The sequence below is a fragment of the Anomaloglossus baeobatrachus genome, unplaced genomic scaffold, assembly GCF_048569485.1.
Source record: "Anomaloglossus baeobatrachus isolate aAnoBae1 unplaced genomic scaffold, aAnoBae1.hap1 Scaffold_3016, whole genome shotgun sequence".
NCBI classification, from domain to species: domain Eukaryota; kingdom Metazoa; phylum Chordata; class Amphibia; order Anura; family Aromobatidae; genus Anomaloglossus; species Anomaloglossus baeobatrachus.
The window spans coordinates 59,749-86,556 of NW_027442444.1; the positions used below are offsets into that span (position 1 = coordinate 59,749).

Sequence of the window (26,808 nt, forward strand, 5' to 3'; positions counted from 1 at the left end):
TGGCAGTGACGGAAAGTCAGGCAACCTGTCCTGTCCGTCTTTTTGTATCGTGAATTGGAAAGACTGCAAGGGGGAGGGGAGTTGCTTGCGCCCTAAAGGAGGAGTTATTCAGATTCATTGCAGTGGGCGGCGGCTGCAAAACGCACCATTCTTCTTGTTTTGGCTCTGCAAAGCAGCCTTTTCAAGGGTTGGCTTGGGTGACAAAATGTCTTGTGTAGGCGTGGGTTTGTCTCCCTCTCGCTCTCTCTCCCTAAGATGTGTCCGGCATAGGCCAGGGTGCCACTCGAGGCCCAAACCAATTCTGGTTATCGCTTCTCGGCCTTTTGGCTAAGATCAAGTGTAGTATCTGTTCTTATCAGTTTAATATCTGATACGTCCCCTATCTGGGGACCATATATTAAATGGATTTTTAGAACAGGGAGATGGAAAAAGAGCTTGCTCTGTCCACTCCACGCATTGACCTGGTATTGCAGTACCTCCAGGAACGGTGCACCCCTTCTTAACCCAGTTTCCAAAAGCAGAACTCAATTCACCTGATTCATATTAGCCCGATTTAATGAATTGGAAGAAAGCATACGTCTTCATATGCACCTCAATTTGGCCCATTCACTTTTCACACTTCCTCCTTTTGTTTTTTATCTTTCACACTTTTGACTTTCTTTATTCATCCAAATAGCAAACTCATCACCACTCAACCTGACCAACTCGGCTATGTCCCCGTGCTGCAGTTCTCTGTCTTATCTAGATCATTTGCAATTGAATGGAATAGATCCCTTTTGGACAAAGTGGATTCACCTGCTGCTGCAGTGACCACAGGTGTGATAACATCTAGAATTGGCATCTGGTGCGATCTCTCCGCTTCCACTCCAAAGAAAGTTACCTGTTTATTCCTATCATGCATTGGTTTTTGGGGTTTTCTTTGAGTAATGATGATCTCTTTAGTAGTCTGTTGGCGCCCTCTCCTGGAGGAATAGTTTGCTTGCTCTTGGACATTCTAAAAGAGAGGTCATGATAGACATTGAGCTTCTGAGCTCAATTGGGGACAGTCATGGGTGATGAATGTTTGCAACCTACTGCGAAGCCTCATACCGCAATATAAGGAACGTCAAATACTAAGAAAGGGCGGCCTATGAAAGAATTACTACTTTCAATAAGTACACTTAAACGGCTAATTGGGAATAGAAAAACTGTAAAAAGCCCTCTGAGAAAGCCCCCCTCTAACCTTTGATAGTAAGCTTTTCTGTAGTCTGCCTGTTGATGTATTTTCCGTTTGAACTGTGCACAACATGAAGAGACGGAACACTGGCGGCTTGTCACAATGCCCCCCGATGACATCACAATAGCGCTGCTGCCTAGAAAACAAGCTGCGCAGAAGAAGTTGTTCTTTGGGTGGGAGGGTGGGCTAGTGGAAGGAGGGGGCAATCTCTTTTTTTCCCGGGTGGTAGGGGGATGACAGGAGAAGGGAAGCGGGTGGTGAGAAAGGTACAGAGGGCAGGGTTTGGGGGCTGGGAAGGAAAGGGAAAAGATTAGGGTTTGGGGATGATGAAAGGGCTTTCTACGGGTAAGGATGGCAAAGGGTGGCAGTGACGGAAAGTCAGGCAACCTGTCCTGTCCGTCTTTTTGTATCGTGAATTGGAAAGACTGCAAGGGGGAGGGGAGTTGCTTGCGCCCTAAAGGAGGAGTTATTCAGATTCATTGCAGTGGGCGGCGGCTGCAAAACGCACCATTCTTCTTGTTTTGGCTCTGCAAAGCAGCCTTTTCAAGGGTTGGCTTGGGTGACAAAATGTCTTGTGTAGGCGTGGGTTTGTCTCCCTCTCGCTCTCTCTCCCTAAGATGTGTCCGGCATAGGCCAGGGTGCCACTCGAGGCCCAAACCAATTCTGGTTATCGCTTCTCGGCCTTTTGGCTAAGATCAAGTGTAGTATTTTGGCTAAGATCAAGTGTAGTGTTGTTCGAAGAGGTGGTTTAAGCTCCAGGCCACCTTAGTACAATGATACAATGCACACTGGAAGGTTACGCTTGCTAGTACTCTGGGTGGATAGTATATTCATCTAGAGGAAAACATGGCCCTACCAGGATCGAGGCTATTAGACTGAGTAAGGGTGGGGGGCTATGGTACAACGTGCCCCAGGACTGACGACCCTGGAGTGAGTCTGAGCTTGCTGGCTTGGGACCCCGGCAAGCCTTGGGCTCTGTAGCACACCGTACCTTGCCTTTTCATACTTTTTGAGCATATTACCCTATCCCGGCCTTCTGGCTAGGAAGGGAAATTTTTATAATCCCGGTCGGAGGTCTGGTCAGCTTTGGGCTGAGAAACTAACACCCGGTTGGAGGTCCGGGTCAGCTTCGGCTGAGAAACCAACACCCGGTTGGAGGTCTGGGTCAGCTTCGGCTGAGAAACCAACACCCGGTTGGAGATCCGGTTAGCCTTGGGCTGAGAAACCAACACCGGTTGACGGTCCGGGCAGTCTCGGCTGCGAAACCAACGACTAGTAGCTCCCTACTCCACTTGGGTAAGATGCCTCGGTGGACGCTGGGAGCAACAACAAGGCTCAACCAGGCTTCGGCTTGGGGGAGCACCGAAGATCCCTGACCCTCGCTGTGGCCTTCTGGCTCGGAGGGACGGGGTTGATTTTTGGGGATCCTCTTCTCACGGAGGGGTCCACACGAATCCTAGCCTTTGCACTGTTTTTGGTGTGACTTCGGTCATGCATTTTTGCGGTGCTTTGGAAAGCTTCATTAAATCAAAAAAATCTGTTCTTATCAGTTTAATATCTGATACGTCCCCTATCTGGGGACCATATATTAAATGGATTTTTAGAACAGGGAGATGGAAAAAGAGCTTGCTCTGTCCACTCCACGCATTGACCTGGTATTGCAGTACCTCCAGGAACGGTGCACCCCTTCTTAACCCAGTTTCCAAAAGCAGAACTCAATTCACCTGATTCATATTAGCCCGATTTAATGAATTGGAAGAAAGCATACGTCTTCATATGCACCTCAATTTGGCCCATTCACTTTTCACACTTCCTCCTTTTGTTTTTTATCTTTCACACTTTTGACTTTCTTTATTCATCCAAATAGCAAACTCATCACCACTCAACCTGACCAACTCGGCTATGTCCCCGTGCTGCAGTTCTCTGTCTTATCTAGATCATTTGCAATTGAATGGAATAGATCCCTTTTGGACAAAGTGGATTCACCTGCTGCTGCAGTGACCACAGGTGTGATAACATCTAGAATTGGCATCTGGTGCGATCTCTCCGCTTCCACTCCAAAGAAAGTTACCTGTTTATTCCTATCATGCATTGGTTTTTGGGGTTTTCTTTGAGTAATGATGATCTCTTTAGTAGTCTGTTGGCGCCCTCTCCTGGAGGAATAGTTTGCTTGCTCTTGGACATTCTAAAAGAGAGGTCATGATAGACATTGAGCTTCTGAGCTCAATTGGGGACAGTCATGGGTGATGAATGTTTGCAACCTACTGCGAAGCCTCATACCGCAATATAAGGAACGTCAAATACTAAGAAAGGGCGGCCTATGAAAGAATTACTACTTTCAATAAGTACACTTAAACGGCTAATTGGGAATAGAAAAACTGTAAAAAGCCCTCTGAGAAAGCCCCCCTCTAACCTTTGATAGTAAGCTTTTCTGTAGTCTGCCTGTTGATGTATTTTCCGTTTGAACTGTGCACAACATGAAGAGACGGAACACTGGCGGCTTGTCACAATGCCCCCCGATGACATCACAATAGCGCTGCTGCCTAGAAAACAAGCTGCGCAGAAGAAGTTGTTCTTTGGGTGGGAGGGTGGGCTAGTGGAAGGAGGGGGCAATCTCTTTTTTTCCCGGGTGGTAGGGGGATGACAGGAGAAGGGAAACGGGTGGTGAGAAAGGTACAGAGGGCAGGGTTTGGGGGCTGGGAAGGAAAGGGAAAAGATTAGGGTTTGGGGATGATGAAAGGGCTTTCTACGGGTAAGGATGGCAAAGGGTGGCAGTGACGGAAAGTCAGGCAACCTGTCCTGTCCGTCTTTTTGTATCGTGAATTGGAAAGACTGCAAGGGGGAGGGGAGTTGCTTGCGCCCTAAAGGAGGAGTTATTCAGATTCATTGCAGTGGGCGGCGGCTGCAAAACGCACCATTCTTCTTGTTTTGGCTCTGCAAAGCAGCCTTTTCAAGGGTTGGCTTGGGTGACAAAATGTCTTGTGTAGGCGTGGGTTTGTCTCCCTCTCGCTCTCTCTCCCTAAGATGTGTCCGGCATAGGCCAGGGTGCCACTCGAGGCCCAAACCAATTCTGGTTATCGCTTCTCGGCCTTTTGGCTAAGATCAAGTGTAGTATTTTGGCTAAGATCAAGTGTAGTGTTGTTCGAAGAGGTGGTTTAAGCTCCAGGCCACCTTAGTACAATGATACAATGCACACTGGAAGGTTACGCTTGCTAGTACTCTGGGTGGATAGTATATTCATCTAGAGGAAAACATGGCCCTACCAGGATCGAGGCTATTAGACTGAGTAAGGGTGGGGGGCTATGGTACAACGTGCCCCAGGACTGACGACCCTGGAGTGAGTCTGAGCTTGCTGGCTTGGGACCCCGGCAAGCCTTGGGCTCTGTAGCACACCGTACCTTGCCTTTTCATACTTTTTGAGCATATTACCCTATCCCGGCCTTCTGGCTAGGAAGGGAAATTTTTATAATCCCGGTCGGAGGTCTGGTCAGCTTTGGGCTGAGAAACTAACACCCGGTTGGAGGTCCGGGTCAGCTTCGGCTGAGAAACCAACACCCGGTTGGAGGTCTGGGTCAGCTTCGGCTGAGAAACCAACACCCGGTTGGAGATCCGGTTAGCCTTGGGCTGAGAAACCAACACCGGTTGACGGTCCGGGCAGTTTCGGCTGCGAAACCAACAACTAGTAGCTCTCTACTCCACTTGGGTAAGATGCCTGGGTGGACGCTGGGAGCAACGACAAGGCTCAACCAGGCTTCGGCTTGGGGGAGCACCGAAGATCCCTGACCCTTGCTGTGGCCTTCTGGCTCGGAGGGACGGGGTTGATTTTTGGGGACCCTCTCCTCACGGTGGGGTCCACACGAATCCTAGCCTTTGCACTGTTTTTGGTGTGACTTCGGTCATGCATTTTTTGTGGTGCTTTGGAAAGCTTCATTAAATCAAAAATCTGTTCTTATCAGTTTAATATCTGATACGTCCCCTATCTGGGGACCATATATTAAATGGATTTTTAGAACAGGGAGATGGAAAAAGAGCTTGCTCTGTCCACTCCACGCATTGACCTGGTATTGCAGTACCTCCAGGAACGGTGCACCCCTTCTTAACCCAGTTTCCAAAAGCAGAACTCAATTCACCTGATTCATATTAGCCCGATTTAATGAATTGGAAGAAAGCATACGTCTTCATATGCACCTCAATTTGGCCCATTCACTTTTCACACTTCCTCCTTTTGTTTTTTATCTTTCACACTTTTGACTTTCTTTATTCATCCAAATAGCAAACTCATCACCACTCAACCTGACCAACTCGGCTATGTCCCCGTGCTGCAGTTCTCTGTCTTATCTAGATCATTTGCAATTGAATGGAATAGATCCCTTTTGGACAAAGTGGATTCACCTGCTGCTGCAGTGACCACAGGTGTGATAACATCTAGAATTGGCATCTGGTGCGATCTCTCCGCTTCCACTCCAAAGAAAGTTACCTGTTTATTCCTATCATGCATTGGTTTTTGGGGTTTTCTTTGAGTAATGATGATCTCTTTAGTAGTCTGTTGGCGCCCTCTCCTGGAGGAATAGTTTGCTTGCTCTTGGACATTCTAAAAGAGAGGTCATGATAGACATTGAGCTTCTGAGCTCAATTGGGGACAGTCATGGGTGATGAATGTTTGCAACCTACTGCGAAGCCTCATACCGCAATATAAGGAACGTCAAATACTAAGAAAGGGCGGCCTATGAAAGAATTACTACTTTCAATAAGTACACTTAAACGGCTAATTGGGAATAGAAAAACTGTAAAAAGCCCTCTGAGAAAGCCCCCCTCTAACCTTTGATAGTAAGCTTTTCTGTAGTCTGCCTGTTGATGTATTTTCCGTTTGAACTGTGCACAACATGAAGAGACGGAACACTGGCGGCTTGTCACAATGCCCCCCGATGACATCACAATAGCGCTGCTGCCTAGAAAACAAGCTGCGCAGAAGAAGTTGTTCTTTGGGTGGGAGGGTGGGCTAGTGGAAGGAGGGGGCAATCTCTTTTTTTCCCGGGTGGTAGGGGGATGACAGGAGAAGGGAAGCGGGTGGTGAGAAAGGTACAGAGGGCAGGGTTTGGGGGCTGGGAAGGAAAGGGAAAAGATTAGGGTTTGGGGATGATGAAAGGGCTTTCTACGGGTAAGGATGGCAAAGGGTGGCAGTGACGGAAAGTCAGGCAACCTGTCCTGTCCGTCTTTTTGTATCGTGAATTGGAAAGACTGCAAGGGGGAGGGGAGTTGCTTGCGCCCTAAAGGAGGAGTTATTCAGATTCATTGCAGTGGGCGGCGGCTGCAAAACGCACCATTCTTCTTGTTTTGGCTCTGCAAAGCAGCCTTTTCAAGGGTTGGCTTGGGTGACAAAATGTCTTGTGTAGGCGTGGGTTTGTCTCCCTCTCGCTCTCTCTCCCTAAGATGTGTCCGGCATAGGCCAGGGTGCCACTCGAGGCCCAAACCAATTCTGGTTATCGCTTCTCGGCCTTTTGGCTAAGATCAAGTGTAGTATCTGTTCTTATCAGTTTAATATCTGATACGTCCCCTATCTGGGGACCATATATTAAATGGATTTTTAGAACAGGGAGATGGAAAAAGAGCTTGCTCTGTCCACTCCACGCATTGACCTGGTATTGCAGTACCTCCAGGAACGGTGCACCCCTTCTTAACCCAGTTTCCAAAAGCAGAACTCAATTCACCTGATTCATATTAGCCCGATTTAATGAATTGGAAGAAAGCATACGTCTTCATATGCACCTCAATTTGGCCCATTCACTTTTCACACTTCCTCCTTTTGTTTTTTATCTTTCACACTTTTGACTTTCTTTATTCATCCAAATAGCAAACTCATCACCACTCAACCTGACCAACTCGGCTATGTCCCCGTGCTGCAGTTCTCTGTCTTATCTAGATCATTTGCAATTGAATGGAATAGATCCCTTTTGGACAAAGTGGATTCACCTGCTGCTGCAGTGACCACAGGTGTGATAACATCTAGAATTGGCATCTGGTGCGATCTCTCCGCTTCCACTCCAAAGAAAGTTACCTGTTTATTCCTATCATGCATTGGTTTTTGGGGTTTTCTTTGAGTAATGATGATCTCTTTAGTAGTCTGTTGGCGCCCTCTCCTGGAGGAATAGTTTGCTTGCTCTTGGACATTCTAAAAGAGAGGTCATGATAGACATTGAGCTTCTGAGCTCAATTGGGGACAGTCATGGGTGATGAATGTTTGCAACCTACTGCGAAGCCTCATACCGCAATATAAGGAACGTCAAATACTAAGAAAGGGCGGCCTATGAAAGAATTACTACTTTCAATAAGTACACTTAAACGGCTAATTGGGAATAGAAAAACTGTAAAAAGCCCTCTGAGAAAGCCCCCCTCTAACCTTTGATAGTAAGCTTTTCTGTAGTCTGCCTGTTGATGTATTTTCCGTTTGAACTGTGCACAACATGAAGAGACGGAACACTGGCGGCTTGTCACAATGCCCCCCGATGACATCACAATAGCGCTGCTGCCTAGAAAACAAGCTGCGCAGAAGAAGTTGTTCTTTGGGTGGGAGGGTGGGCTAGTGGAAGGAGGGGGCAATCTCTTTTTTTCCCGGGTGGTAGGGGGATGACAGGAGAAGGGAAGCGGGTGGTGAGAAAGGTACAGAGGGCAGGGTTTGGGGGCTGGGAAGGAAAGGGAAAAGATTAGGGTTTGGGGATGATGAAAGGGCTTTCTACGGGTAAGGATGGCAAAGGGTGGCAGTGACGGAAAGTCAGGCAACCTGTCCTGTCCGTCTTTTTGTATCGTGAATTGGAAAGACTGCAAGGGGGAGGGGAGTTGCTTGCGCCCTAAAGGAGGAGTTATTCAGATTCATTGCAGTGGGCGGCGGCTGCAAAACGCACCATTCTTCTTGTTTTGGCTCTGCAAAGCAGCCTTTTCAAGGGTTGGCTTGGGTGACAAAATGTCTTGTGTAGGCGTGGGTTTGTCTCCCTCTCGCTCTCTCTCCCTAAGATGTGTCCGGCATAGGCCAGGGTGCCACTCGAGGCCCAAACCAATTCTGGTTATCGCTTCTCGGCCTTTTGGCTAAGATCAAGTGTAGTATCTGTTCTTATCAGTTTAATATCTGATACGTCCCCTATCTGGGGACCATATATTAAATGGATTTTTAGAACAGGGAGATGGAAAAAGAGCTTGCTCTGTCCACTCCACGCATTGACCTGGTATTGCAGTACCTCCAGGAACGGTGCACCCCTTCTTAACCCAGTTTCCAAAAGCAGAACTCAATTCACCTGATTCATATTAGCCCGATTTAATGAATTGGAAGAAAGCATACGTCTTCATATGCACCTCAATTTGGCCCATTCACTTTTCACACTTCCTCCTTTTGTTTTTTATCTTTCACACTTTTGACTTTCTTTATTCATCCAAATAGCAAACTCATCACCACTCAACCTGACCAACTCGGCTATGTCCCCGTGCTGCAGTTCTCTGTCTTATCTAGATCATTTGCAATTGAATGGAATAGATCCCTTTTGGACAAAGTGGATTCACCTGCTGCTGCAGTGACCACAGGTGTGATAACATCTAGAATTGGCATCTGGTGCGATCTCTCCGCTTCCACTCCAAAGAAAGTTACCTGTTTATTCCTATCATGCATTGGTTTTTGGGGTTTTCTTTGAGTAATGATGATCTCTTTAGTAGTCTGTTGGCGCCCTCTCCTGGAGGAATAGTTTGCTTGCTCTTGGACATTCTAAAAGAGAGGTCATGATAGACATTGAGCTTCTGAGCTCAATTGGGGACAGTCATGGGTGATGAATGTTTGCAACCTACTGCGAAGCCTCATACCGCAATATAAGGAACGTCAAATACTAAGAAAGGGCGCCCTATGAAAGAATTACTACTTTCAATAAGTACACTTAAACGGCTAATTGGGAATAGAAAAACTGTAAAAAGCCCTCTGAGAAAGCCCCCCTCTAACCTTTGATAGTAAGCTTTTCTGTAGTCTGCCTGTTGATGTATTTTCCGTTTGAACTGTGCACAACATGAAGAGACGGAACACTGGCGGCTTGTCACAATGCCCCCCGATGACATCACAATAGCGCTGCTGCCTAGAAAACAAGCTGCGCAGAAGAAGTTGTTCTTTGGGTGGGAGGGTGGGCTAGTGGAAGGAGGGGGCAATCTCTTTTTTTCCCGGGTGGTAGGGGGATGACAGGAGAAGGGAAGCGGGTGGTGAGAAAGGTACAGAGGGCAGGGTTTGGGGGCTGGGAAGGAAAGGGAAAAGATTAGGGTTTGGGGATGATGAAAGGGCTTTCTACGGGTAAGGATGGCAAAGGGTGGCAGTGACGGAAAGTCAGGCAACCTGTCCTGTCCGTCTTTTTGTATCGTGAATTGGAAAGACTGCAAGGGGGAGGGGAGTTGCTTGCGCCCTAAAGGAGGAGTTATTCAGATTCATTGCAGTGGGCGGCGGCTGCAAAACGCACCATTCTTCTTGTTTTGGCTCTGCAAAGCAGCCTTTTCAAGGGTTGGCTTGGGTGACAAAATGTCTTGTGTAGGCGTGGGTTTGTCTCCCTCTCGCTCTCTCTCCCTAAGATGTGTCCGGCATAGGCCAGGGTGCCACTCGAGGCCCAAACCAATTCTGGTTATCGCTTCTCGGCCTTTTGGCTAAGATCAAGTGTAGTATCTGTTCTTATCAGTTTAATATCTGATACGTCCCCTATCTGGGGACCATATATTAAATGGATTTTTAGAACAGGGAGATGGAAAAAGAGCTTGCTCTGTCCACTCCACGCATTGACCTGGTATTGCAGTACCTCCAGGAACGGTGCACCCCTTCTTAACCCAGTTTCCAAAAGCAGAACTCAATTCACCTGATTCATATTAGCCCGATTTAATGAATTGGAAGAAAGCATACGTCTTCATATGCACCTCAATTTGGCCCATTCACTTTTCACACTTCCTCCTTTTGTTTTTTATCTTTCACACTTTTGACTTTCTTTATTCATCCAAATAGCAAACTCATCACCACTCAACCTGACCAACTCGGCTATGTCCCCGTGCTGCAGTTCTCTGTCTTATCTAGATCATTTGCAATTGAATGGAATAGATCCCTTTTGGACAAAGTGGATTCACCTGCTGCTGCAGTGACCACAGGTGTGATAACATCTAGAATTGGCATCTGGTGCGATCTCTCCGCTTCCACTCCAAAGAAAGTTACCTGTTTATTCCTATCATGCATTGGTTTTTGGGGTTTTCTTTGAGTAATGATGATCTCTTTAGTAGTCTGTTGGCGCCCTCTCCTGGAGGAATAGTTTGCTTGCTCTTGGACATTCTAAAAGAGAGGTCATGATAGACATTGAGCTTCTGAGCTCAATTGGGGACAGTCATGGGTGATGAATGTTTGCAACCTACTGCGAAGCCTCATACCGCAATATAAGGAACGTCAAATACTAAGAAAGGGCGGCCTATGAAAGAATTACTACTTTCAATAAGTACACTTAAACGGCTAATTGGGAATAGAAAAACTGTAAAAAGCCCTCTGAGAAAGCCCCCCTCTAACCTTTGATAGTAAGCTTTTCTGTAGTCTGCCTGTTGATGTATTTTCCGTTTGAACTGTGCACAACATGAAGAGACGGAACACTGGCGGCTTGTCACAATGCCCCCCGATGACATCACAATAGCGCTGCTGCCTAGAAAACAAGCTGCGCAGAAGAAGTTGTTCTTTGGGTGGGAGGGTGGGCTAGTGGAAGGAGGGGGCAATCTCTTTTTTTCCCGGGTGGTAGGGGGATGACAGGAGAAGGGAAGCGGGTGGTGAGAAAGGTACAGAGGGCAGGGTTTGGGGGCTGGGAAGGAAAGGGAAAAGATTAGGGTTTGGGGATGATGAAAGGGCTTTCTACGGGTAAGGATGGCAAAGGGTGGCAGTGACGGAAAGTCAGGCAACCTGTCCTGTCCGTCTTTTTGTATCGTGAATTGGAAAGACTGCAAGGGGGAGGGGAGTTGCTTGCGCCCTAAAGGAGGAGTTATTCAGATTCATTGCAGTGGGCGGCGGCTGCAAAACGCACCATTCTTCTTGTTTTGGCTCTGCAAAGCAGCCTTTTCAAGGGTTGGCTTGGGTGACAAAATGTCTTGTGTAGGCGTGGGTTTGTCTCCCTCTCGCTCTCTCTCCCTAAGATGTGTCCGGCATAGGCCAGGGTGCCACTCGAGGCCCAAACCAATTCTGGTTATCGCTTCTCGGCCTTTTGGCTAAGATCAAGTGTAGTATCTGTTCTTATCAGTTTAATATCTGATACGTCCCCTATCTGGGGACCATATATTAAATGGATTTTTAGAACAGGGAGATGGAAAAAGAGCTTGCTCTGTCCACTCCACGCATTGACCTGGTATTGCAGTACCTCCAGGAACGGTGCACCCCTTCTTAACCCAGTTTCCAAAAGCAGAACTCAATTCACCTGATTCATATTAGCCCGATTTAATGAATTGGAAGAAAGCATACGTCTTCATATGCACCTCAATTTGGCCCATTCACTTTTCACACTTCCTCCTTTTGTTTTTTATCTTTCACACTTTTGACTTTCTTTATTCATCCAAATAGCAAACTCATCACCACTCAACCTGACCAACTCGGCTATGTCCCCGTGCTGCAGTTCTCTGTCTTATCTAGATCATTTGCAATTGAATGGAATAGATCCCTTTTGGACAAAGTGGATTCACCTGCTGCTGCAGTGACCACAGGTGTGATAACATCTAGAATTGGCATCTGGTGCGATCTCTCCGCTTCCACTCCAAAGAAAGTTACCTGTTTATTCCTATCATGCATTGGTTTTTGGGGTTTTCTTTGAGTAATGATGATCTCTTTAGTAGTCTGTTGGCGCCCTCTCCTGGAGGAATAGTTTGCTTGCTCTTGGACATTCTAAAAGAGAGGTCATGATAGACATTGAGCTTCTGAGCTCAATTGGGGACAGTCATGGGTGATGAATGTTTGCAACCTACTGCGAAGCCTCATACCGCAATATAAGGAACGTCAAATACTAAGAAAGGGCGGCCTATGAAAGAATTACTACTTTCAATAAGTACACTTAAACGGCTAATTGGGAATAGAAAAACTGTAAAAAGCCCTCTGAGAAAGCCCCCCTCTAACCTTTGATAGTAAGCTTTTCTGTAGTCTGCCTGTTGATGTATTTTCCGTTTGAACTGTGCACAACATGAAGAGACGGAACACTGGCGGCTTGTCACAATGCCCCCCGATGACATCACAATAGCGCTGCTGCCTAGAAAACAAGCTGCGCAGAAGAAGTTGTTCTTTGGGTGGGAGGGTGGGCTAGTGGAAGGAGGGGGCAATCTCTTTTTTTCCCGGGTGGTAGGGGGATGACAGGAGAAGGGAAGCGGGTGGTGAGAAAGGTACAGAGGGCAGGGTTTGGGGGCTGGGAAGGAAAGGGAAAAGATTAGGGTTTGGGGATGATGAAAGGGCTTTCTACGGGTAAGGATGGCAAAGGGTGGCAGTGACGGAAAGTCAGGCAACCTGTCCTGTCCGTCTTTTTGTATCGTGAATTGGAAAGACTGCAAGGGGGAGGGGAGTTGCTTGCGCCCTAAAGGAGGAGTTATTCAGATTCATTGCAGTGGGCGGCGGCTGCAAAACGCACCATTCTTCTTGTTTTGGCTCTGCAAAGCAGCCTTTTCAAGGGTTGGCTTGGGTGACAAAATGTCTTGTGTAGGCGTGGGTTTGTCTCCCTCTCGCTCTCTCTCCCTAAGATGTGTCCGGCATAGGCCAGGGTGCCACTCGAGGCCCAAACCAATTCTGGTTATCGCTTCTCGGCCTTTTGGCTAAGATCAAGTGTAGTATCTGTTCTTATCAGTTTAATATCTGATACGTCCCCTATCTGGGGACCATATATTAAATGGATTTTTAGAACAGGGAGATGGAAAAAGAGCTTGCTCTGTCCACTCCACGCATTGACCTGGTATTGCAGTACCTCCAGGAACGGTGCACCCCTTCTTAACCCAGTTTCCAAAAGCAGAACTCAATTCACCTGATTCATATTAGCCCGATTTAATGAATTGGAAGAAAGCATACGTCTTCATATGCACCTCAATTTGGCCCATTCACTTTTCACACTTCCTCCTTTTGTTTTTTATCTTTCACACTTTTGACTTTCTTTATTCATCCAAATAGCAAACTCATCACCACTCAACCTGACCAACTCGGCTATGTCCCCGTGCTGCAGTTCTCTGTCTTATCTAGATCATTTGCAATTGAATGGAATAGATCCCTTTTGGACAAAGTGGATTCACCTGCTGCTGCAGTGACCACAGGTGTGATAACATCTAGAATTGGCATCTGGTGCGATCTCTCCGCTTCCACTCCAAAGAAAGTTACCTGTTTATTCCTATCATGCATTGGTTTTTGGGGTTTTCTTTGAGTAATGATGATCTCTTTAGTAGTCTGTTGGCGCCCTCTCCTGGAGGAATAGTTTGCTTGCTCTTGGACATTCTAAAAGAGAGGTCATGATAGACATTGAGCTTCTGAGCTCAATTGGGGACAGTCATGGGTGATGAATGTTTGCAACCTACTGCGAAGCCTCATACCGCAATATAAGGAACGTCAAATACTAAGAAAGGGCGGCCTATGAAAGAATTACTACTTTCAATAAGTACACTTAAACGGCTAATTGGGAATAGAAAAACTGTAAAAAGCCCTCTGAGAAAGCCCCCCTCTAACCTTTGATAGTAAGCTTTTCTGTAGTCTGCCTGTTGATGTATTTTCCGTTTGAACTGTGCACAACATGAAGAGACGGAACACTGGCGGCTTGTCACAATGCCCCCCGATGACATCACAATAGCGCTGCTGCCTAGAAAACAAGCTGCGCAGAAGAAGTTGTTCTTTGGGTGGGAGGGTGGGCTAGTGGAAGGAGGGGGCAATCTCTTTTTTTCCCGGGTGGTAGGGGGATGACAGGAGAAGGGAAGCGGGTGGTGAGAAAGGTACAGAGGGCAGGGTTTGGGGGCTGGGAAGGAAAGGGAAAAGATTAGGGTTTGGGGATGATGAAAGGGCTTTCTACGGGTAAGGATGGCAAAGGGTGGCAGTGACGGAAAGTCAGGCAACCTGTCCTGTCCGTCTTTTTGTATCGTGAATTGGAAAGACTGCAAGGGGGAGGGGAGTTGCTTGCGCCCTAAAGGAGGAGTTATTCAGATTCATTGCAGTGGGCGGCGGCTGCAAAACGCACCATTCTTCTTGTTTTGGCTCTGCAAAGCAGCCTTTTCAAGGGTTGGCTTGGGTGACAAAATGTCTTGTGTAGGCGTGGGTTTGTCTCCCTCTCGCTCTCTCTCCCTAAGATGTGTCCGGCATAGGCCAGGGTGCCACTCGAGGCCCAAACCAATTCTGGTTATCGCTTCTCGGCCTTTTGGCTAAGATCAAGTGTAGTATCTGTTCTTATCAGTTTAATATCTGATACGTCCCCTATCTGGGGACCATATATTAAATGGATTTTTAGAACAGGGAGATGGAAAAAGAGCTTGCTCTGTCCACTCCACGCATTGACCTGGTATTGCAGTACCTCCAGGAACGGTGCACCCCTTCTTAACCCAGTTTCCAAAAGCAGAACTCAATTCACCTGATTCATATTAGCCCGATTTAATGAATTGGAAGAAAGCATACGTCTTCATATGCACCTCAATTTGGCCCATTCACTTTTCACACTTCCTCCTTTTGTTTTTTATCTTTCACACTTTTGACTTTCTTTATTCATCCAAATAGCAAACTCATCACCACTCAACCTGACCAACTCGGCTATGTCCCCGTGCTGCAGTTCTCTGTCTTATCTAGATCATTTGCAATTGAATGGAATAGATCCCTTTTGGACAAAGTGGATTCACCTGCTGCTGCAGTGACCACAGGTGTGATAACATCTAGAATTGGCATCTGGTGCGATCTCTCCGCTTCCACTCCAAAGAAAGTTACCTGTTTATTCCTATCATGCATTGGTTTTTGGGGTTTTCTTTGAGTAATGATGATCTCTTTAGTAGTCTGTTGGCGCCCTCTCCTGGAGGAATAGTTTGCTTGCTCTTGGACATTCTAAAAGAGAGGTCATGATAGACATTGAGCTTCTGAGCTCAATTGGGGACAGTCATGGGTGATGAATGTTTGCAACCTACTGCGAAGCCTCATACCGCAATATAAGGAACGTCAAATACTAAGAAAGGGCGGCCTATGAAAGAATTACTACTTTCAATAAGTACACTTAAACGGCTAATTGGGAATAGAAAAACTGTAAAAAGCCCTCTGAGAAAGCCCCCCTCTAACCTTTGATAGTAAGCTTTTCTGTAGTCTGCCTGTTGATGTATTTTCCGTTTGAACTGTGCACAACATGAAGAGACGGAACACTGGCGGCTTGTCACAATGCCCCCCGATGACATCACAATAGCGCTGCTGCCTAGAAAACAAGCTGCGCAGAAGAAGTTGTTCTTTGGGTGGGAGGGTGGGCTAGTGGAAGGAGGGGGCAATCTCTTTTTTTCCCGGGTGGTAGGGGGATGACAGGAGAAGGGAAGCGGGTGGTGAGAAAGGTACAGAGGGCAGGGTTTGGGGGCTGGGAAGGAAAGGGAAAAGATTAGGGTTTGGGGATGATGAAAGGGCTTTCTACGGGTAAGGATGGCAAAGGGTGGCAGTGACGGAAAGTCAGGCAACCTGTCCTGTCCGTCTTTTTGTATCGTGAATTGGAAAGACTGCAAGGGGGAGGGGAGTTGCTTGCGCCCTAAAGGAGGAGTTATTCAGATTCATTGCAGTGGGCGGCGGCTGCAAAACGCACCATTCTTCTTGTTTTGGCTCTGCAAAGCAGCCTTTTCAAGGGTTGGCTTGGGTGACAAAATGTCTTGTGTAGGCGTGGGTTTGTCTCCCTCTCGCTCTCTCTCCCTAAGATGTGTCCGGCATAGGCCAGGGTGCCACTCGAGGCCCAAACCAATTCTGGTTATCGCTTCTCGGCCTTTTGGCTAAGATCAAGTGTAGTATCTGTTCTTATCAGTTTAATATCTGATACGTCCCCTATCTGGGGACCATATATTAAATGGATTTTTAGAACAGGGAGATGGAAAAAGAGCTTGCTCTGTCCACTCCACGCATTGACCTGGTATTGCAGTACCTCCAGGAACGGTGCACCCCTTCTTAACCCAGTTTCCAAAAGCAGAACTCAATTCACCTGATTCATATTAGCCCGATTTAATGAATTGGAAGAAAGCATACGTCTTCATATGCACCTCAATTTGGCCCATTCACTTTTCACACTTCCTCCTTTTGTTTTTTATCTTTCACACTTTTGACTTTCTTTATTCATCCAAATAGCAAACTCATCACCACTCAACCTGACCAACTCGGCTATGTCCCCGTGCTGCAGTTCTCTGTCTTATCTAGATCATTTGCAATTGAATGGAATAGATCCCTTTTGGACAAAGTGGATTCACCTGCTGCTGCAGTGACCACAGGTGTGATAACATCTAGAATTGGCATCTGGTGCGATCTCTCCGCTTCCACTCCAAAGAAAGTTACCTGTTTATTCCTATCATGCATTGGTTTTTGGGGTTTTCTTTGAGTAATGATGATCTCTTTAGTAGTCTGTTGGCGCCCTCTCCTGGAGGAATAGTTTGCTTGCTCTTGGACATTCTAAAAGAGAGGTCATGATAGACATTGAGCTTCTGAGCTCAATTGGGGACAGTCATGGGTGATGAATGTTTGCAACCTACTGCGAAGCCTCATACCGCAATATAAGGAACGTCAAATACTAAGAAAGGGCGGCCTATGAAAGAATTACTACTTTCAATAAGTACACTTAAACGGCTAATTGGGAATAGAAAAACTGTAAAAAGCCCTCTGAGAAAGCCCCCCTCTAACCTTTGATAGTAAGCTTTTCTGTAGTCTGCCTGTTGATGTATTTTCCGTTTGAACTGTGCACAACATGAAGAGACGGAACACTGGCGGCTTGTCACAATGCCCCCCGATGACATCACAATAGCGCTGCTGCCTAGAAAACAAGCTGCGCAGAAGAAGTTGTTCTTTGGGTGGGAGGGTGGGCTAGTGGAAGGAGGGGGCAATCTCTTTTTTTCCCGGGTGGTAGGGGGATGACAGGAGAAGGGAAGCGGGTGGTGAGAAAGGTACAGAGGGCAGGGTTTGGGGGCTGGGAAGGAAAGGGAAAAGATTAGGGTTTGGGGATGATGAAAGGGCTTTCTACGGGTAAGGATGGCAAAGGGTGGCAGTGACGGAAAGTCAGGCAACCTGTCCTGTCCGTCTTTTTGTATCGTGAATTGGAAAGACTGCAAGGGGGAGGGGAGTTGCTTGCGCCCTAAAGGAGGAGTTATTCAGATTCATTGCAGTGGGCGGCGGCTGCAAAACGCACCATTCTTCTTGTTTTGGCTCTGCAAAGCAGCCTTTTCAAGGGTTGGCTTGGGTGACAAAATGTCTTGTGTAGGCGTGGGTTTGTCTCCCTCTCGCTCTCTCTCCCTAAGATGTGTCCGGCATAGGCCAGGGTGCCACTCGAGGCCCAAACCAATTCTGGTTATCGCTTCTCGGCCTTTTGGCTAAGATCAAGTGTAGTATCTGTTCTTATCAGTTTAATATCTGATACGTCCCCTATCTGGGGACCATATATTAAATGGATTTTTAGAACAGGGAGATGGAAAAAGAGCTTGCTCTGTCCACTCCACGCATTGACCTGGTATTGCAGTACCTCCAGGAACGGTGCACCCCTTCTTAACCCAGTTTCCAAAAGCAGAACTCAATTCACCTGATTCATATTAGCTAGTGATGAGCGAGCATGCTTGTCACTACTCGGTACTCGCACGAGTATCACTGTACTCGGGCTGCTCGGCGGGGACCGAGTAATCTCGCGATACTCGTGCTTTACTCGTGGTCTTCATTTCTGCATGTTGGCGCTCTTTTGAGAGCCAGCCCTCATGCAGGGATTGGCTGGCAGACCACTGCAATGCCACAGCCCTGTTAGTTGTGGAATTGCAGTGATTGGCCGGCCTGCACAGCGTCACCGAGCCTTTATATCGGCCGGCGCGCTGTGCTCTGCTCACAGCTATTCTGACAGTGAGTGTAGGGAGAGTGTCGCTGATTCAGGGAAAGCTTTGCGGCCCTTTATAGCTTTTTCAGTTGCAGGGCTGCAAACAGTGTGACCAAAAGTCCTTCTCAGGACTATTCTAGTTGTATACAGGCAGGCAGGGTATAGCCAGGTCGGAGTACAGTAGCAGAGTCCTTCTCAGGACTATTGTTGCTATATACAGGCAGGGTATAGCCAGGTCTGAATACAGGCTAGTGACCAAAAGAGTCCTTGTCAGGACTATTGTAGCAGTATACAGGCAGGCAGGCAGGCAGGGTAGTGGTGACCGTATACCAGCCTTCATATCTGGGGCTGGTGTACACAGTGTAAAACAGTCCAGATAGTGTCTGACTTGTCTGTACTGTAATTGTCGCTCCCCAAAAAAACCTGTTAGTAGGTTATTATTGCGTCCGTGCTTGGTTTTTAAAACCGCACGTGTGTGCCTGTTGGTGGCAGCGTACAGGTGCACTGGTGTGCGTTTACCAAACTATTATATAACGCACAAGTGTAGTGTATAATACACGTCAGTCAGCAGTGGCTGATAGTGTCAGAGTTCTTAATTTTTGCTCCTAAAACCTGTGTTAGGTTATTATTGCGTCCGTGCTTGGTTTTTAAAACCGCACGTGTGTGCCTGTTGGTGGCAGCGTACAGGTGCACTGGTGTGCGTTTACCAAACTATTATATAACGCACAAGTGTAGTGTATAATACACGTCAGTCAGCAGTGGCTGATAGTGTCAGAGTTCTTAATTTTTGCTGCTAAAACCTGTGTTAGGTTATTATTGCGTCCGTGCTTGGTTTTTAAAACCGCACGTGTGTGCCTGTTGGTGGCAGCGTACAGGTGCACTGGTGTGCGTTTACCAAACTATTATATAACGCACAAGTGTAGTGTATAATACACGTCAGTCAGCAGTGGCTGATAGTGTCAGAGTTCTTAATTTTTGCTCCTAAAACCTGTGTTAGGTTATTATTGCGTCCGTGCTTGGTTTTTAAAACCGCACGTGTGTGCCTGTTGGTGGCAGCGTACAGGTGCACTGGTGTGCGTTTACCAAACTATTATATAACGCACAAGTGTAGTGTATAATACACGTCAGTCAGCAGTGGCTGATAGTGTCAGAGTTCTTAATTTTTGCTGCTAAAACCTGTGTTAGGTTATTATTGCGTCCGTGCTTGGTTTTTAAAACCGCACGTGTGTGCCTGTTGGTGGCAGCGTACAGGTGCACTGGTGTGCGTTTACCAAACTATTATATAACGCACAAGTGTAGTGTATAATACACGTCAGTCAGCAGTGGCTGATAGTGTCAGAGTTCTTAATTTTTGCTCCTAAAACCTGTGTTAGGTTATTATTGCGTCCGTGCTTGGTTTTTAAAACCGCACGTGTGTGCCTGTTGGTGGCAGCGTACAGGTGCACTGGTGTGCGTTTACCAAACTATTATATAACGCACAAGTGTAGTGTATAATACACGTCAGTCAGCAGTGGCTGATAGTGTCAGAGTTCTTAATTTTTGCTCCTAAAACCTGTGTTAGGTTATTATTGCGTCCGTGCTTGGTTTTTAAAACCGCACGTGTGTGCCTGTTGGTGGCAGCGTACAGGTGCACTGGTGTGCGTTTACCAAACTATTATATAACGCACAAGTGTAGTGTATAATACACGTCAGTCAGCAGTGGCTGATAGTGTCAGAGTTCTTAATTTTTGCTCCTAAAACCTGTGTTAGGTTATTATTGCGTCCGTGCTTGGTTTTTAAAACCGCACGTGTGTGCCTGTTGGTGGCAGCGTACAGGTGCACTGGTGTGCGTTTACCAAACTATTATATAACGCACAAGTGTAGTGTATAATACACGTCAGTCAGCAGTGGCTGATAGTGTCAGAGTTCTTAATTTTTGCTCCTAAAACCTGTGTTAGGTTATTATTGCGTCCGTGCTTGGTTTTTAAAACCGCACGTGTGTGCCTGTTGGTGGCAGCGTACAGGTGCACTGGTGTGCGTTTACCAAACTATTATATAACGCACAAGTGTAGTGTATAATACACGTCAGTCAGCAGTGGCTGATAGTGTCAGAGTTCTTAATTTTTGCTCCTAAAACCTGTGTTAGGTTATTATTGCGTCCGTGCTTGGTTTTTAAAACCGCACGTGTGTGCCTGTTGGTGGCAGCGTACAGGTGCACTGGTGTGCGTTTACCAAACTATTATATAACGCACAAGTGTAGTGTATAATACACGTCAGTCAGCAGTGGCTGATAGTGTCAGAGTTCTTAATTTTTGCTCCTAAAACCTGTGTTAGGTTATTATTGCGTCCGTGCTTGGTTTTTAAAACCGCACGTGTGTGCCTGTTGGTGGCAGCGTACAGGTGCACTGGTGTGCGTTTACCAAACTATTATATAACGCACAAGTGTAGTGTATAATACACGTCAGTCAGCAGTGGCTGATAGTGTCAGAGTTCTTAATTTTTGCTCCTAAAACCTGTGTTAGGTTATTATTGCGTCCGTGCTTGGTTTTTAAAACCGCACGTGTGTGCCTGTTGGTGGCAGCGTACAGGTGCACTGGTGTGCGTTTACCAAACTATTATATAACGCACAAGTGTAGTGTATAATACACGTCAGTCAGCAGTGGCTGATAGTGTCAGAGTTCTTAATTTTTGCTCCTAAAACCTGTGTTAGGTTATTATTGCGTCCGTGCTTGGTTTTTAAAACCGCACGTGTGTGCCTGTTGGTGGCAGCGTACAGGTGCACTGGTGTGCAATTTCCAGAAACTTTGATATAACGCACAAGTAGTGAATATACACGTCAGCAGTGCACAGCATTGCAAAATGCGCAAGGGCATTGGCAAGGAACAAGGAAGTGGACGTGATGGTGGTGCAGGCAGAGGCCGAGGTCGTGGGCAAGCTCTAATTTCGCCACAACAAAGGGCCACATCTAGTCGCTCGCACGTCCTGTCCCAAATTCTTGGGGACCGCAGCAGTACACCGCTCTTGAACCAAGACCAGTGTCAACAGGTTGTTAGTTGGATAGCGGATAATGCTTCCAGTCAGATTGGCACCACCACAAACACTCTGTCTTCCACACGGTCAAGTGTCAGTAGCCGTGATACTGCACCGCACATTTCTGAACCTGATCCTCCTTCCTACCACCAGGCTGAGTACACGTCCTCCTCGGACATTAATGATCCCACACTTGGACACTCGGAAGAGCTGTTCACGTTTCCATTCACACATTCTGGCCTCTCGCCAGCTCATATTGAAGTGGGTCATGAGGAGATCGTCTGTACAGATAGCCAAATATTTGAGCAGCCACGTTCTCACGAAGTTGGCAACGTGTCTCAACAAGTGGTGGACGATGATGAGACACAATTGTCAGCAAGTCAGGAGGAGGAGCAGGGTGCGGAAGAGGAAGACGACGTGGTGGATGATCCAGTAACTGACCCAACCTGGCAGGAGGATATGCAGAGCGAGGACAGCAGTGCACAGGGGGAGGGAGGCGTAGCATCACAACAGGCAGTAAGAAGCAGGGTGGTGGTCCCAGGCAGAAGTCAGGCAACCGTTCCCCGTAACAACACGACGACACAAGGTGCCTGTACAAATGTTAGGTCTTCACGAGTCTGGCAGTTTTTTAAGTTGGATCCAGATGATTCAAAAAAGGCCATTTGCAACACCTGCCGTGCCAGCATCAGCAGGGGTACCAAAACTAGCAGCCTGACCACCACCAGCATGATCAGGCACATGTCAGCCAAGCACCCGACTTTGTGGGAAGTACAACAGAGTCGAGGAGCAGTGCTTGCTGATGTCACTGCTACGTCTTCGCTGGTTGTGCATGCGAGCCAATCCTCTGTCCATGCTGCCTGCGAACAAGCCTCCTCCACTCCTGCACCTGCAGTTGCCTACGCAGAAAGAACACCATCATCAAGCACGTCCTTGTCCCAGCGCAGCGTTCAGTTATCCATTCAGCAAACCTTTGAACGCAGGCGCAAATACACTGCCAACACCCCACATGCCACAGTTCTAAATGCTAACATTTCGCGACTGCTTGCGCTGGAAATGTTGCCTTTTAGGCTGGTGGAGACAGAAGCATTCCGTGACCTGATGGCGGCAGCTGTCCCACGTTACTCGGTCCCCAGCCGCCACTATTTCTCCCGGTGTGCCGTCCCCGCGTTGCATAACCACGTGTCACAAAACATCACACGTGCCCTGAACAACGCTGTTTCACCCAAAGTCCACCTAACCACAGACACGTGGACAAGTGCTTGTGGGCAAGGCCGCTACATCTCGTTGACGGCACACTGGGTTAATATTGTGGAAGCTGGGACCCAGTCTGAGCGAGGGACGGAACACGTCCTTCCCACACCAAGGTTTGCAGGCCCTACCTCAGTCAGTGTTTCACCCACACTCTACAGCTCCGGAATGTCATGCTCTTCAGCCTCCTCCTCCTCCTGCGCATCCTCATCCACTGTGCCCTCCACACCAGTCACAAGCTGGAAGCACTGCAGCACTGCCTCGGCGAAGCGGCAACAGGCTGTGCTGAAGCTAATCTGCATAGGTGACAAACCCCACAATGCAGAAGAGCTGTGGACAGCTCTGAAACAGCAGGCAGATCACTGGCTCACACCTCTGAACCTAAAGCCAGGAAAGGTCGTTTGTGACAATGGCCGGAACCTGGTGGCGGCTTTGAGGCGAGGCCAGCTGACACATGTTCCATGCGTGGCCCATGTGCTCAACCTCGTGGTTCAGCGGTTTATAAAGTCATACCCAGAGCTGTCTGATCTGCTGGTAAAAGTTCGCCGCCTGTCTGCACATTTTCGAAAGTCACCTACTGCTTCAGCCGGCCTTGCCGGCTTTCAGCGCCGTTTGCATCTTCCGGCTCACAGACTGGTGTGTGATGTCCCCACGCGTTGGAATTCAACTCTGCACATGTTGGTCAGGATATGTGAGCAGAAGAGGGCAGTTGTTGAGTACCTGCATCACCTAAGCCGTCGGGAAATGGGTCAAACTCCACACATAACACCTGAGGAGTGGAGATGGATGTCAGACCTATGTACCATCCTCCAAAACTTTGAGGACTCCACCAAGATGGTGAGTGGTGATGACGCCATTATTAGCGTCACCATACCGCTACTCTGCCTTCTAAAACGGTCCCTTTTGAAAAACAAACATGATGCATTGCAGGCGGAGCGCGATGAGTTGCAGCAAGAAACAGTAGTGGGTGTGGGTGATAACACACAGCCCAGCCTCGTCTCATCACAACGTGCAGTGGAGGACTATGACGAGGAGGAGGATGAAGACATGGAGCAACTCTCCGGCCAAATTGAGGATATGACATGCACACCAGTCATATCCTCGATTCAGCGTGGCTGGCCAGAGGACAGGGTAGATGAGGAGGAGGAGGAGGAGGAGGAGGAGGAGGACAGCATGTTCAGTCATCTTGTTGGTCAGGCTACTGAAGTCCTGGCTGTTAAGAGTCTGGCGCACATGGCTGACTTTATGGTAAGCTGCCTGTCTCGTGACCCTCGCGTTAAGAACATCTTGGCCGACAATCATTACTGGTTGGTAACACTGTTAGACCCACGCTACAAGGAGAACTTTTTGTCTCTTATTCCCGTGGATGAGAGGTCAACCAAAATGCAGCAGTTTCGGAAGGCCATACTCACGGAAGTAGGCAAAGCATTCCCCTCACAAAACGCTAGCGGCATAGGTCAGGAATCAGTGGACAACCGAGGCGTACAGCCGAGAGAGGCACAAGTCCAATCCGCCAGAGGTAGGGGAACAGTCTTTAAGATGTGGGACAGTTTTCTCAGCCCCTCACGTACCACAGCCCCTGAGGTGCGGGGTAGTGCCACAAGAAATCCTAAGTTTGCCCAGATGCTGAAGGAGTACCTTGCAGATCGAACAACTGTACTCCGACATTCCTCTGTGCCTTACAATTATTGGGTATCCAAGCTGGACACGTGGCATGAATTGGCTCTCTACGCCTTGGAAGTCCTGGCCTGCCCTGCTGCTAGCGTTTTGTCAGAGCGTGTTTTTAGTGCCGCAGGTGGAATCATTACAGATAAACGCACCCGCCTGTCAACTGAAAATGCTGACAGGCTGACTCTGATAAAGATGAACAAGGGTTGGATTGGGCCAGACTTCACCACACCACCAGCAAATGAGAGCGGAATTTAAAGTTTGCCATGTACCTCCACTCACCCATGGGTACACTTCTCGACTTTGGATAATCGCTGGACTGCTCCTCCTTCTCCTCATGCGCCATCATGATGACCGTTACAATAGTTAGGTCTTTGTTTCAGGTATACCCCCAGTGGTAAATTTTTTCGCCCATTCTTTGCAGAATGGACATTACAACGACAGGAGACCCGCTCCTTTGCAATGGGAACAATGTTTTGAGGCCCTCATGCACGTCTCTACCCAGGGACAACGTGTAGCCTCCCAATTTTTGGCTGCCCTGCCTAAGGGCTATACTGAAATACACCCACTTCCTTAAAATGGACACTTAATGTTTTGAGGCCCTCATGCACGTCTCTACCCAGGGACAATGTGGAGCCTCCCAATTTTTGGCTGCCCTGGCAAAGGGCTATACTGAAATAGACCCACTTCCTTACAATGGGCACTTCAGGTTTAAAGGCCATCATGCACGTCTCTACCCAGGGACAATGTGGAGCCTCCCAATTTTTGGCTGCCCTGCCTAAGGGCTATACTATAATACACCCACTTCCTGACAATGGACACTTAATGTTTTGAGGCCCTCATGCACGTCTCTACCCAGGGACAATGTGGAGCCTCCCAATTTTTGGCTGCCCTGGCAAAGGGCTATACTGAAATAGACCCACTTCCTTACAATGGGCACTTCAGGTTTAAAGGCCATCATGCACGTCTCTACCCAGGGACAATGTGGAGCCTCCCAATTTTTGGCTGCCCTGCCTAAGGGCTATACTGAAATACACCCACTTCCTTAAAATGGACACTTAATGTTTTGAGGCCCTCATGCACGTCTCTACCCAGGGACAATGTGGAGCCTCCCAATTTTTGGCTGCCCTGGCAAAGGGCTATACTGAAATAGACCCACTTCCTTACAATGGGCACTTCAGGTTTAAAGGCCATCATGCACGTCTCTATCCAGGGACAATGTGGAGCCTCCCAATTTTTGGCTGCCCTGCCTAAGGGCTATACTGAAATACACCCACTTCCTTAAAATGGACACTTAATGTTTTGAGGCCCTCATGCACGTCTCTACCCAGGGACAATGTGGAGCCTCCCAATTTTTGGCTGCCCTGGCAAAGGGCTATACTGAAATAGACCCACTTCCTTACAATGGGCACTTCAGGTTTAAAGGCCATCATGCACGTCTCTACCCAGGGACAATGTGGAGCCTCCCAATTTTTGGCTGCCCTGCCTAAGGGCTATACTATAATACACCCACTTCCTGACAATGGACACTTAATGTTTTGAGGCCCTCATGCACGTCTGTATGCAGGGGCATTGGTGAACCTCACAATTTAGGACTGCCCTGGCAAAGGAAAATACTACAAAGACTCACTTCCTCAAAATGGGCACATTAGACTCAAGAGGCCTTCATGTACGTCTCTTCTCAGGGACATCGGAGTGCCACACAATGTTTTCACGTAAAATCTTTCATGTATTGATCTCAAAAAGTAACATACACCAGATCTATCTCACTATTGGGTATGTGCCCTTAACATTTCCGCCATGAAAAATCATTTTGGGGTCATTTTGGAAGGTTTTCTGGTGAGTCCGTAAAAATGGCGTAAAACGCGGACAAAATTGTTCACAGCTGTGACTTTTGAGTGATAAATGCTTCAAGGGGTCTTCCCCATGCTGTTGCCATGTCATTTGAGCACTCTTCTGAGACTTTTGTGACATTTTTAGGGTTTCTCCATGCTGCCGGGAGGTCATTTCACAAAAATACTCGGGTCTCCCATAGGATAACATTGGGCTCGTTGCTCGGGCCGAGTACACGAGTATCTTGGGAGGCTCGGCCCGAGCTTCGAGCACCCGAGCTTTTTAGTACTCGCTCATCACTAATATTAGCCCGATTTAATGAATTGGAAGAAAGCATACGTCTTCATATGCACCTCAATTTGGCCCATTCACTTTTCACACTTCCTCCTTTTGTTTTTTATCTTTCACACTTTTGACTTTCTTTATTCATCCAAATAGCAAACTCATCACCACTCAACCTGACCAACTCGGCTATGTCCCCGTGCTGCAGTTCTCTGTCTTATCTAGATCATTTGCAATTGAATGGAATAGATCCCTTTTGGACAAAGTGGATTCACCTGCTGCTGCAGTGACCACAGGTGTGATAACATCTAGAATTGGCATCTGGTGCGATCTCTCCGCTTCCACTCCAAAGAAAGTTACCTGTTTATTCCTATCATGCATTGGTTTTTGGGGTTTTCTTTGAGTAATGATGATCTCTTTAGTAGTCTGTTGGCGCCCTCTCCTGGAGGAATAGTTTGCTTGCTCTTGGACATTCTAAAAGAGAGGTCATGATAGACATTGAGCTTCTGAGCTCAA

General features: G+C 47.5%; 11 non-coding genes and 2 pseudogenes across 11 annotated transcripts; all 13 read left to right on the plus strand.

The window, feature by feature from the left end:
• The first annotated feature begins 307 nt into the window (after positions 1–307).
• Positions 308–498, plus strand: LOC142268421 (U2 spliceosomal RNA). Its single transcript, XR_012734126.1, has one exon. It is a non-coding gene; the product is annotated as a U2 spliceosomal RNA (small nuclear RNA).
• Positions 499–1,885: 1,387 nt separating this feature from the next.
• On the plus strand, positions 1,886–2,030 carry LOC142268399 (U2 spliceosomal RNA; annotated as a pseudogene).
• Positions 2,031–2,707: 677 nt separating this feature from the next.
• Positions 2,708–2,905, plus strand: LOC142268390 (U2 spliceosomal RNA). The gene has a single exon (XR_012734105.1). It is a non-coding gene; the product is annotated as a U2 spliceosomal RNA (small nuclear RNA).
• A 1,387-nt stretch (positions 2,906–4,292) lies between these two features.
• LOC142268402 (U2 spliceosomal RNA) lies at positions 4,293–4,437 on the plus strand (annotated as a pseudogene).
• A 681-nt stretch (positions 4,438–5,118) lies between these two features.
• On the plus strand, positions 5,119–5,311 carry LOC142268454 (U2 spliceosomal RNA). The gene has a single exon (XR_012734156.1). It is a non-coding gene; the product is annotated as a U2 spliceosomal RNA (small nuclear RNA).
• A 1,387-nt stretch (positions 5,312–6,698) lies between these two features.
• Positions 6,699–6,889, plus strand: LOC142268423 (U2 spliceosomal RNA). Its single transcript, XR_012734127.1, has one exon. It is a non-coding gene; the product is annotated as a U2 spliceosomal RNA (small nuclear RNA).
• A 1,387-nt stretch (positions 6,890–8,276) lies between these two features.
• LOC142268424 (U2 spliceosomal RNA) lies at positions 8,277–8,467 on the plus strand. Its single transcript, XR_012734128.1, has one exon. It is a non-coding gene; the product is annotated as a U2 spliceosomal RNA (small nuclear RNA).
• A 1,387-nt stretch (positions 8,468–9,854) lies between these two features.
• LOC142268426 (U2 spliceosomal RNA) lies at positions 9,855–10,045 on the plus strand. The gene has a single exon (XR_012734130.1). It is a non-coding gene; the product is annotated as a U2 spliceosomal RNA (small nuclear RNA).
• Positions 10,046–11,432: 1,387 nt separating this feature from the next.
• On the plus strand, positions 11,433–11,623 carry LOC142268427 (U2 spliceosomal RNA). Its single transcript, XR_012734131.1, has one exon. It is a non-coding gene; the product is annotated as a U2 spliceosomal RNA (small nuclear RNA).
• Positions 11,624–13,010: 1,387 nt separating this feature from the next.
• Positions 13,011–13,201, plus strand: LOC142268428 (U2 spliceosomal RNA). Its single transcript, XR_012734132.1, has one exon. It is a non-coding gene; the product is annotated as a U2 spliceosomal RNA (small nuclear RNA).
• Positions 13,202–14,588: 1,387 nt separating this feature from the next.
• Positions 14,589–14,779, plus strand: LOC142268429 (U2 spliceosomal RNA). The gene has a single exon (XR_012734133.1). It is a non-coding gene; the product is annotated as a U2 spliceosomal RNA (small nuclear RNA).
• Positions 14,780–16,166: 1,387 nt separating this feature from the next.
• On the plus strand, positions 16,167–16,357 carry LOC142268430 (U2 spliceosomal RNA). The gene has a single exon (XR_012734134.1). It is a non-coding gene; the product is annotated as a U2 spliceosomal RNA (small nuclear RNA).
• A 1,387-nt stretch (positions 16,358–17,744) lies between these two features.
• Positions 17,745–17,935, plus strand: LOC142268431 (U2 spliceosomal RNA). The gene has a single exon (XR_012734135.1). It is a non-coding gene; the product is annotated as a U2 spliceosomal RNA (small nuclear RNA).
• The last annotated feature ends 8,873 nt before the right edge of the window (positions 17,936–26,808 follow it).